Below are 11646 nucleotides of genomic sequence, written 5' to 3'. Positions count from 1 at the left end.
AGAACTCCTTTACATGGTGTATATTCACTGCTGTCTCTGTAAAGAAATCCAATGCATTTAATGAGCATCACTCAGGGATTAAATTCCCCCTCTTAAAATGCAGTGTCTTTCCTGTGCTTTATGTTGCTTTTAGATGCATCTTATTATCAAACTAATGCGAATCCACATGAAGGCATGTGAAGTGAAAGGCTCTTTGATATATCTACCAATTAATACGGAAACATTTTCCTGAGCGCTCTTCACCCAACATGCAATTTAGAAAAGAGCCCACAAGAGGTCCCCAAAGATATTGCTAGCCAGAGAGCTACAGCAACAATGTAAATTTCACCCGTTAGGTCAGTGAGCCAACAGAGAAAGCACTTGGAAGAAGTGGGCCCTTGGTATACAAAGAAACCAGTTATTTTAACTAACTTGTCATAAATGTGAAGCTTCACTCAGAAGTCAGGTAAATAGTAACAATAATTACTGTGTCATTTCCTAAGAGCTACACCTGTCAGGAACCAAGTATCCACCCTTGCATTTTCTTACCTGCAAGCCTCAGTCCGCACCCTGTGAAATGGGTTTATGATTTCTTTCACTACAGGCAGTTTAGACTCAAGATCAAACCTCGCAGAGGAGTCTGGCTTTCCAGCTGGTCGGTCGGGAATTGAGTAGTGTTGAGCTACAGATCACGGCAGCCTGAAATCAGCGCATCATCCTATGATGGTGGGTGTTATTCATAGATTATAAATCTGTGGACTTTAAATCAGCACCTTATGCTAATTTGACTGTCGTGGTGCAGCAGAATGTTGGGGTTTTGTTCAGTAACCTGTTCTGAAGGCAGGGCCTACTGTTCAGTTGTAATATCCGTTTGGCAGAAGGTATCAAGTTGTGATTAAAGACCTCAGGAACTGAAGAGACTTCTGCTATTGGGTTAGAGTAAATGGCAAGCATTCCCTGTGTGTGGGATTACTTGAAGATGAGAGCTAAAAAACTGGCACAGTCCCTGCTCTGAACAGACACAATGATTCTTCAAACAGGAAAGGAATGGCTTAGTGTTTGTGGACAAAGTTGTTCCTCAAAGTGCTTCCCTTCCCCCAACTTGCCTGTATCAATGTGAAGTACAAATAGCTACAGACACGTTTTATGGTCAAGGGTTTGGTTTCCTTAGAAGCCTTGGGCACTGAAGAAGGACACTGGTGGAGCAGAGGTGCCTGAGTCCAGACTCCTGAAAATCCCTACTTTGTGTTGTTGCAGAGGCATCTAACCTTCACAGGTCCACAACTTTGGGATTTAAAGATCTCTAAACATACAGAGTTTTGCCCAGTTTTGAACTTGTTTGGACTTAGTTTGGGTCTAAGAAGTTTAGCATCATGCTCTCACTGGGGCCTGATAGATATATCCCCCAACTCAAGTGCTCAGAGAGCTTTCATCCAGTAATTATTCTCAAAGCATGTCCAGACTCATGGATATCACTATCAGCCTCTCAGCCCCTCCAGGGCACATCCTATAGTCCTTTCCCAGCAGGGCTGACCCCGCATGTGAAGAATTTTTGCCCCATCAGTCAGGCAGCTCTAGGCTGCTTTGATATTTAGGGATGCTCTCCCCGTGTTTTTGAAGCTGACTAGCTGAGCATAAGGGAAGGAATTAAAGATTCCTTAAAAAAGAGAGCATGTATGTAGAAGGGAGCACTAGTCAAGTTCAATGGTGCAGGCAGCAAGTGGGAATTCCTGGAGTTTATGCATTAAAATGTCATCAGATAAGGTAAACAAGCAGACAATAACAAAACCCCAGGTCTTCCCCCTTCCCATGGCTGCTCTAATCACAAAACAGCTCAAGGCTGAAGACTTCTTTCTTCCTGTGGCAGGCTAAGCCTTGGATCTCTTTTCACACAGTAATTGGCACCAAGGATGCACCCTCAGTTATTCCTCTGCTGAGCAATTTGGCTGTGGCAGCCCTTAGAAAGGTATTGTGTACTGCGTGGAAAACATGAAAAGCAGGAGAAGTCACCACCTCCCTTGATCATTTCCTCCAGTGATTAATTATCCTCACAGTTTAAAACTGCATCTTATTTTTAATTTCAGTTGGCTTTATTCCCAACCACGGGTGCCTGTTGTGCCTTTCTCTGGTAATTTTAAAAGCCTGTTTTCTCACCAGGTATTTATACTTTGTAGTCTAGTCTTGCAACTGCCTTTGGATAAGGTAAGCAGATTGGGCTCTTCTAGTCTCTTAGAATTGTTTTCTTTCTCCCACCAATTATTTGAGGGCTTTTTCTTGCCCTCTAACTGGTTTATCAACATAAAAAATATAAGAACTGTTTCAGCATCAGCTCCGCTAATGTGAACTAGAGAGATAAAATCACTTTCCTCCTCCAGCTTTCTACATGGTTGTTTATCTGAGAATCCCACTGGCCTTTTTAGCCACTTTTACCCACACCACTACACCGGGTGTTTGAGTCCAAATGTGTGTCTGTGGTGTCTCTTGAATCCTTATCAGGGTTGTTGCTTTCTGGATTAGACAATTCCCTGTAGACTTTGAGCTTAGATGAATAAACCTGTTTGGCTGCGTTAAAGGCATCTGTCTTGAAAAGAAATCCCTTGCTGGTGTCGCTGGTGTGGCCTCTTAGTTACCATCTCAAATTCTTTATAGTACCTGTACATATTCTCAGTGCAGTTTTGTATTTGTTTGTGGATCACACCAGGAGGCCAACATTCTTTAGTTATCTCAGTGCTCTAGGATGCAGGTCTCCCCTAAGTGCTGGTCCTTCTCTGAGCTTATTTCAAGGCTGCAAAAGACATTGCGTCCTGAAAGAGAACAAAAACATTTATAAAAACCTTGTGCCTGTTTGGAACCTTGTTAATGTTTTCCTCAACTACTTCTTGGCCTGTAGCGTTATGAAGATTTCTTATGTTCCTAAAGGACTTTAAAAACTCCCTCTTAGCCTTGTCAATGCAGTAATTTTTTCCCCATTTCCTATGTCATTTTTTTTGTTCTTTAAAGCTTCTCATTTATGCTCTTTGCTATCTGGTTCTCCTTTCTTCCATATGTAACATTACTTTTAATTGTTGCTTTTCACTGATTTTTTCTGAATCCAGATGGGAATTTAGTCAAGACAATTTTCTTTCCTGAATTTTTGTGTCTCCCACTGTAGACAGCGGGGCTACCTTCTGCCCAGTCTTAAAGTACAGCATCAGAGCGTGCAATCTTCTCTTTCAAAGCAGCTTGGTACCATGAACATGAGCATTTTCCCCCAGCAGGGCAGAGGTTCAGTGCCAGAATGGAAATCTCCCAGCTTGAATTTTCCTCTTACCTCCCTTCCTGTAAAAGCCTGTCTTTTGCTGTCCAGGGCACAGCTCGCATGGGCCGAGCAGCAGTAAATCCCATTTCTGCTTAGGAGAGGCCGCAGCACTTTTCCTCCCTTGGGACACCGTGTTGTTTGAAGGATCATGCCTCCCGCTGGGTTATGGGCAGAGAAGGCCACAGGGGATTGTCAAGAGTAGAGGCTTGGTGCAGGAATGCTCAGCATCTGAATGGCAACCTTAAAAGAAGTTTGTGGGAAGTTGCTGTTTCCTTGATTGGGAAAAGAAGAGAGGCCGGGCAAGGCTGTGACTCAGCCGGTGAGTCAGCGGGGGCTGCTTTCCGATGAGGCCATCCTGCACTGTTTAGCTCTCCGTCACACCCTCCCTGCTGCCATGGGGCAGTAAAAACCTTGTGCGGCTGCTTCTCCATGCTTACAAAGTCGTCCTGGCCTTTAACCTCTTCCCTGCCACCTCCCACTGCACCGTCTCTCCAATTTTCTGCTTCTGTGCTCCATTCCAGCCCCCTGACTGCTGTCTCCCTTTATGCCTTCAGTGCTCTGGTCCCAGGTGGATTTAGCGGGTGTGAACTCCTGCTTTGCAGCGAGGGAGAAACCTTGTAACCTATTCACAATGGAAGGAAAATCCTGGGAGTCAGCAGGGTGAGAAGACCTGGATCCTGCCCGAGGCAGTGATGACCTTCATGAAACATGGCAGACTGCGGTTCCTTTGCCAGCCATTAAACGGGCTGGACCAGTGCTGCAGGTCCAACATACTGGTTTTGAATGCATGTTCTATTTACTGTGTCTTCCTCTGTCTGCTTCCCCATGCACACAGCTCTCTGCTGAGATCCCAGTGCTCTTTCAACGTGAGACATGATGTCAACCGAAAGGCACTTAGGGACGTGGGGAGGGAGGGTGCTGGAGGAATGAGTGACACCGCGAGACGCGCACAGCTCACGCTTTCTGGCCTCACAGTCTTGGATGCACGCGCAGCTCCATGGAGGCTCTCTTGTTTCTACTGAATCTATTTTTTTTGAGCTTGGACAAAGCAAATAATTTTAGCCATGCAGTATTTACATCCAGGCAAGCAGCCAGGACATACCTCTGTCTATGGCTGCATTCACTGTTAAGCAAAAATGTCCCACTGTTTTATTTATTAGCCAAACATTTCTACTAATAGCTAAGCTAATTTTATCCTTTCCTTAATGCTGGCTGACGATGACTCAGTCTGGCTGGGAGGAGTCTCAGTAGCACAGTGCCCAGACTCTGAAAAACTGGCATTACATGGAAGGAAGAGCCAGTCGTCCACACACCACGGTGGCTCTGGCTTTGGACTTGCTTGTTTTCCCTCTGTCTTCTCCATGTAGATGTGGAACAAAGACACCTGTGAAGTATTCCACAAGTGAGCTTATTGGGTGGGATGGAGTGGAGATGCACTTGTCTATGTAAGAGCCAGCTGCAGCTGTAACTTTTAGCAATAGCATCAGGATCCGGTACCCACATTTCTCTACAAGTTTTTTCTCTGTTTTAGCTCTTTATCAATATTTTCTGCCTGAGTCAGTCCTCAATTTATGTGCTGTTCTCCCTTCACTTTAGGATTACTCTCACAGGGCTCCAGGTAAGTGAGGTATCTAGTCTAGGCAAATCTTTAAGGCTCCTTTTCTGTTCAGTGGACAGTGACAGGTTCATCTGGGATGTGATTCACTCACTCATCTTGGGCAATCTCAGAGAATCCTGCCCTGTATTACATTAGTATATTACAAAGGCAGGTAGAAGATGTTAAGGTTATGAGGTAAAACAATATAAATAGTTTTGTTCCAAAGATGAAGTCAGGTTAGATGAGATCCTTTTGGATTTAAAATTTCTGTTACTGAAAGCTTCAAAATGCAGCTAAGTATGTTTTGTAAATCAGGCTGTGAGGAATAGAGCAGCCACGATGAAAACACAGACTCTTGTAACTTATCTCAGGTCTTCAAACAAGGAATACAAAGAAGGGTTTATAAGAAAAGCAAAATAGCTAAGTGTCATCCTGACCAAGTTAAAACCCAACTGAGGTTCCTCTCCAGTAACATCTCGCCAGTGCAGTCCTCAAGCTCAATTGAAAAGAAAGTCAGTCATAGGATCAGTCCCCACCTCTTGCAAAGATGCCATATGAATGTATCGTGTTTTCCTACCTAAGAGGATTCTAGCTGGTATCAGCCAGCAGTGAGTTCTCTTAACCACTGTGATAACCTTTAGTTATCCTTAGTTATCCTTTAGTTACTGAAATAGCACACTGTGTAAAGGGTTCGCCCAGTAGCGAGGCAATTCTGGCTTTGGAAGAGTTTTAACCACTTGCATTGTTTCTTTCAGATGTGGGCGGAAGCGAGTTTACTCTGATTCAGATGAAAACAAAGAACAACAGCTTGGAAAACAATGAACTCTTGACCTACAAGTTGATCAACCAGGTTGATTTTCCCTTAGCTCTTGATTGCAAATTCAAGGTATTTAGTTGCTGAGGTCTTGAGGGAGCCTTTTGCTTATGTGGGGCTGTGTCAGTGCAGAGGGCTGGTGCTCAGGAAACTGGTATTTTCTTCCCAGCACTGTCCTAGCCTGGGGACCTTGAAAAAGTAACCCCCTCTCCCCAGGTCCCGTGCATTTCCTTCTTTATAAAAGCATGGATAATGGACCAAAGGCTTTTGCTCTGTGATCCATAGATGCAATATCCCATGTAAGAGCAGGCTATGAAATTTGATGTCCTGTATTACAAAGCCCACAGGGCTTTGCCGTGTAATTTTGCCATCAGAACCATCACCTCTATTTGAGCTAGACTTGTACACTGAGTTCTGCTGTGGGACACAGACTAGGGATGAGGCAGGCTTTTACTACAAGATCAGTAACCGTGACTGAAGCCCTTCCTGGATGAGATGAGCCTGGCAAAATTTGTTCCCTTCCTGGGTTTTGATCTGTGTTTTGGGCTTTGGGCAGAGGGGCAGAAGGTGTTCAGCTGAAGTTTAAATGGTTAGTGCTCGTTAGGAGTATGAAAACCCAGTTAGCAGAGTTGGTTGGTTCAGGAATTGTGGTGACCGGTTCCTTCAGCTGAACATGAAGCTCCATGGTGGGTGTAAGCAAAGCCCTACCTGCAGAAGCAGGAGGCCTGTTGAATAGGGCGTTGCATGCTCCCCTGGAGACTCAGGGCACAGTGAGGTGTGTGCTGCAAACGCGTCTGCAGACATGCCTCGTCTTGGCAAGACTCTGCCTGTTTCTGTAACATTGCTGCTGAGGATTAGTAACTGAAACCAAACTTTGCATTCCCCTCCCTCCCTTTCCTGTTCTCCTTTGCCTGTCACTTGCCATGAACATGGTGCAAGCAGCCACATCTCATGTCTGTCCCTGCAAAAACACACACATGAAGCAGCTTGACTTCATTGCTCCTATCCAGTACTACCTTAGCGTGCCTTAGTAACTTTGCCTTGCCATCCTTGCAGGTACAATTTTAAGCAGGAATAGGAGGAGGAGTCCTGGTCCTGTGCAAGGTGCTGCATCCCTCCAGTGGGGAGTCCCACCACAGCACAACGGTTCAATGAGCAGCTGTGGAGGGAAGCACCCATAGAGCTGGTGCCTGTGGGGGTAGGGCTTCCACAAGAATGTTTGGCCTGCGATGAATGTGCTTTCTGCACTGTTCACATCTCTACCCCCTTCAAGTTTTCATTGTGTTGGAGCCTGCCTACTCCAACAACTCCAACTCCTGCAGTCTTTACCAGCTATGAGATCTATAATCTGTGCTAGGTAGGCTTCAAAGCACTCCCCATCAGGTGTAAGGATGTTCAGTTAGAAATATGTGGAGTGGCTTTGTGCTGGAGGAAGGGTAGAGGGCTGGGGTGCTCTCCAGGGAGTTCTGGTTCATTTGGGTGCTGCATGGAGGAGACTGGGAGCACTGTGTCATGGCATGGGCACAGGAGCTGCTGCTCAGAGGGACTGTAAGCAGCATGGTCCAGGCTGGACTGTCACTCTCTTGCTCTTGTGCTTTCACTACAGAACTAAAGGGCAGACAGTGTTTCACATTCTGACTTTGTGAATAGGTGACTATAAGTCCAATAGCAAGCAGCCCAGGGCAGCAGGACAGTGACTGGAGCACTCTTACTGGAGTGAGACAGTTGACCCCACACCTCTGCTGCATCCCAATGGAGGTAAGACTAAAACCTCAATCTCCTAGATGCTGATACTGAGCTTAAGAGAGAGAGAACAAAGTTACCTTTCCTTGAGTGCCTGCAGCTGGGAGAGGATTCATGGCTACAGATCTTGAGGATATGCCAACTTTTAATTCTCTTTGCAAAGCAGTGCCAAAGCCTTGTATTTTGTCACTAGTCACTGTCTAGCTTAAGAGGGTCCCTGTGTAATGTGCTGGCTTCTGTGATTTCTGTTCTGCTGCATCCTCCAGGGAGCCATAATGCCTACCCTGACATCTTGAGTTTTACTGAGTGGAAGGAGACCTAGATATGAGACACGACAGCACTGAAGCTGAGTGCACCCTGAATATCATCTGATGAACCATGTGTTTGGGGACTGGCTGCTCCTCAGCCTGATATATGACAAGTGTTACACAGCCACAGACAAGTTAGTACCATCTCCCAAGACAGTCAAGTCAGACATTTATGCAGCAGATCCCAGCAAAGATGCTGCAAAGTCCAGTTCTTCTCTTCTTCTGAGCTGTTTTTGAAATTAGTAGGCTCCTAGGTCTGCTCTCCAGAGGCTTTGGGTTTTGCAATATTGTAATTTAACCTGCAGTCCCAACCAGGCACCTATTTATTTAAAGCACTAATTTAAGGCCAGTACTTCCTCCCACCCTGCTGTCAGTTAGTGTGACTAAAAGCACTGCTGTGTTTGGTTTTTTTAGAGGAAATACTTTGTCCTGGCTGTCGTACACCGATGCTATTGTGTGAACTCTAAGGGCAGAAGCTGTGCCCTGTACTCATGGCAGTGGCAGAATCCTAGGACTGGTGATTGTGTTATTCACATCTGAATCTTTCCCCAGGCAGTACTGGCCAAGAAGCCACATATGTGGAAAATATATTATGTTTACACCTAGCAGCAGTTGCAGTATGTACTTCAGTAGCAAGGCCAAGGCCTGAAAGGAGCCCTGTGGTGGCAGAAGTACATTAGGTCCTGCCCAAGGCTTGTCTGACCAGCTGTGGACATCCTGGGCTCACTTTACAGCCGGTGCAGAGACAAAGGCACATCTGGAGGATGCCATCTCAGCCTCGTCTGACCACATAGGGTGATGGAAGTCACACCCTTGCAGTGCCTGCTTCTCTGCTTTGGCTGTTGGGATGACTGGGCTCCATGTGTGCATCTCCACTGCCAATCCAGCAGCACGGAGGGCGTCGGAGCCAGGGGGCATGGTTGGAACCTCACCTCCATCTAATGGGTCTGGCCAAACCCTTAATGCAGAACATCTCATTCCTTCCACTCCTTGGTTCCAAAACACAGTGGTGTTACTGGAGACAGGCAGTCCTGGGTGTGGCTGCTATCTTGCCTCTTGATTAAAGCTTCTGGATCCTGCCAGCAGGTTTAGTTTTCTCAAGGATTATGGCTTTCTCATTCCTTCTTCTGAGATGATGCAAGCCTAACAAGTCTGTACCTCTAATTTTGTTCCCACCCATCAGTCTCCTGTCAATGCAGACTGTCAGGAGCTGTCTCACACCTTGTTTTCAGGTAGCACGTAGCACAGTGAGCTCTCAGCATTGACTGAACTGCAATGCACTTTTGGAAACATAAAATATAACAAACAAATAAAAAGAAGTCAGTAATAATACCTAGAAGAAAAGCATGCAAGTGGGTAACTTTCCTCTCCAAAACAGGTGGCTCTGACCAACTGACTATCTGTAAAACAAAGGCCATTACATTTGAAGCATCAATTCTTTTATCATAGTTGTTATTGTGTTAAAAAGCATCTCTTGATTTAAAGAATGAAAGTGTTGGAGCTTTCAGCACATCTCTAAATAACTCATTCCAATAGTTAATCATTTGCACTATTAAAAACGTTGCCTTGTACTGCTATTCTAAATCTATTTTACTCCTGCTGTCATTGTGCTTGTTTCTAACAGCCTGAATATTAACAGAGATCTCTTGAGTTTGAAGCCTATGATAAAGTGCCAAAGGATGTAGCCTCTGGATTTTATTAATTTAATTCAGTATTTATGCAATGCATTTGTACTTCATGGTTTACAAGGTCCCTGCCAGACTCCCACTGTGCAAGTTTTTGTACAAGACCAGAACTGATCCCTGTCCTAACAGTGTTATCACCCAGAAAGCAGTATGTTTGGGTGCTTCACCATTGCCATTCATCACCCTCTTCCTCTGACTGTACACCGCAGACAACCTCCTCCATCATTTTATGTCTTAAACCTCTCCATCTTTTTCTCTTCTGATTTCAGCTGTGACACCACTTTGAGACATCCACTGGCTGCTGTGGACAGAGACCGTGAGTGTGGCCAGGAGGAAAGGCAAGTAAGGAAGGAGAGTAGCCAGATCAGTATCCCTAGCAGTTTGAGGTGGTTCGTAGCCTCTCGCTGGCTCACCCTTGTTTGGGAGCATCATGGCAGAAGGTGAGCAATGAAGCAGTACCATCGGTGGTGGGCCATTCCTCACCAGCATGACGGGCACCATGGGGAAGTGTGATGCATGCGCTCGACTCCCCCTGACCAAATGAGCAGCAGTTTGGTACAGGCTCCAAAGGAGGTAAAGGTCTGAGCCGTAGGTGGGCCAAGAACTCCTCTAGGAGACCCCTGAAGGAGCAGAGCGACACAGTGAAAGTTGTGGGTACAAGGAGTCTGGTGCATACCTCTCCCATTGTATGCAATTTGACTACGAGCCAACCACTTTATCCCATAAATATGACAGCCGAAGTGAGCCTTCTTTGAGCTCTCTCAGCTAGGCAGCGTGGCTGCATGGCAGTGATCTCCAGCAACGAGATCTTTTACCAAGGACAGATTGCTGGATGAGCCCAATTCGAGTTCTCCCTGGACAGCAACTGCTGCACACCAGGCAACTCTCCCCTTAAGCAGGGACGCCTCTCCATGTTAAGAGATGTTAGTCATTTAGCTTAAATAGGTTTTAAATAGAATTAATCACTTAGAGTTATAATGTTGTGTGATTTAATATGCTGTTTGCTTAGCTTTACTTACCTAGCATGAGTAGCTAGGTTTGCTGAAGCCTTAGGTCACAAGCTGTAAACTTTCACTTAGATTTACTGAACATGTACCTACTTAGTCAAAACAGGGGTCTCCAGAGCCAGCGTAAATCATGAGATAAGGAGGCTTCAAGGCTACAACCCTCAACAGCACCTGCAACTCAACAAGATGACGAACAGCCTGTCTGGAGACAGTGAAGGAATCCAATAAGGAGTCAGAAGGTGTCCAGCCAGAATCACTACTGGACCAAAGGGTGTCTGGAAGGTGCGTGAAGAGAGTGTGAAGAGTGCGTGAGGGGCAGGTGAATAGTCTGTAAGGGTATAATTGCCCAGGCATTTTTTTGCCCGGGCTAGTCCCTCCCCAGAGGCACCCTGCTGGAGCTGACCCTGCTGCTGTACCACTCTATTAAAATAATTATTTATTTTTATAAGATTCGATGCCTGAGAGTCTGTTTCAGGAAACTGAGGGTTCGAACTTTGGGGTGAACTAACACTGGATGCCTGGACAGAGCAGTAAGTGATTGATAGCATGCTAAACTTTGAAATCCCAACTAAGTGATATAAAGGATTGATTGTGCACACATAATTCCCTTAGCCATAAACCATTGACCATGTCTGGGACTAAGATTGGATCTGGCCACACCTAGACTCCTCTCTGAGGAGTTTAGAAAGGAAGGGAGTACTTCCTGAACCTCATAACTCAACGGGAGGTTTTCCTTACCCTTTGAATCTCTTAGCCATAAACCGATGACCAGGTCTGAGATGAAGTTTGGATCTAGCCACACCTAAGCTACATCAGGAGTTTAGAATGCAAGGAGGTCCATTCTGAACCTTGTGAGTCAACAGGAGGGTGTCCCTTACCTTTTTGCATCTCTGATCTCCGTGCAAATCATCCTAAATCAATTCTAACTCGATTTTCCTTTGTATGTTTCTCCCACGTGGTAAGTAATAGAATTAACCTTGCCATTGAACTCTGTTAAGTTGCACTTTACAGATTCTTTAAGGATCCTAAATCACTCATCTGCAACAGGAAGGCATGAAGATGCCTGTGTAAATACCTGACAAGTAGGCAGCAGAAACTGGCATCAAGACCTGTTTCAAGGGGGGAATCAACAGCATGTTGCTAAGCTCTTCTCTGAAGAGTTTATTGTCCTTCTGCCCTCCTGGCCCTTGAATCTCTTAGTTATAGCAGGAAAAT

The 11646-nt window shown here is 45.5% G+C and overlaps 2 long non-coding RNA genes across 2 annotated transcripts; one reads left to right on the top strand and one right to left on the bottom strand.

The window, feature by feature from the left end:
* Nucleotides 1-23: 23 nt before the first annotated feature.
* On the bottom strand, nucleotides 24-3533 carry LOC138690165 (uncharacterized). Its single transcript, XR_011328987.1, has 2 exons — nucleotides 3290-3533; nucleotides 24-2783 (listed from the first exon to the last, which is right to left on the bottom strand). It is a non-coding gene; the product is annotated as an uncharacterized lncRNA (long non-coding RNA).
* On the top strand, nucleotides 583-10834 carry LOC138690166 (uncharacterized). Its single transcript, XR_011328988.1, has 3 exons — nucleotides 583-705; nucleotides 5630-5760; nucleotides 9694-10834. It is a non-coding gene; the product is annotated as an uncharacterized lncRNA (long non-coding RNA).
* The last annotated feature ends 812 nt before the right edge of the window (nucleotides 10835-11646 follow it).

This window comes from Haliaeetus albicilla, chromosome 20 (genome assembly GCF_947461875.1).
Source record: "Haliaeetus albicilla chromosome 20, bHalAlb1.1, whole genome shotgun sequence".
Taxonomy (NCBI): Eukaryota; Metazoa; Chordata; class Aves; order Accipitriformes; family Accipitridae; genus Haliaeetus; species Haliaeetus albicilla.
This window is presented reverse-complemented; position numbering and strand designations above follow the sequence as displayed.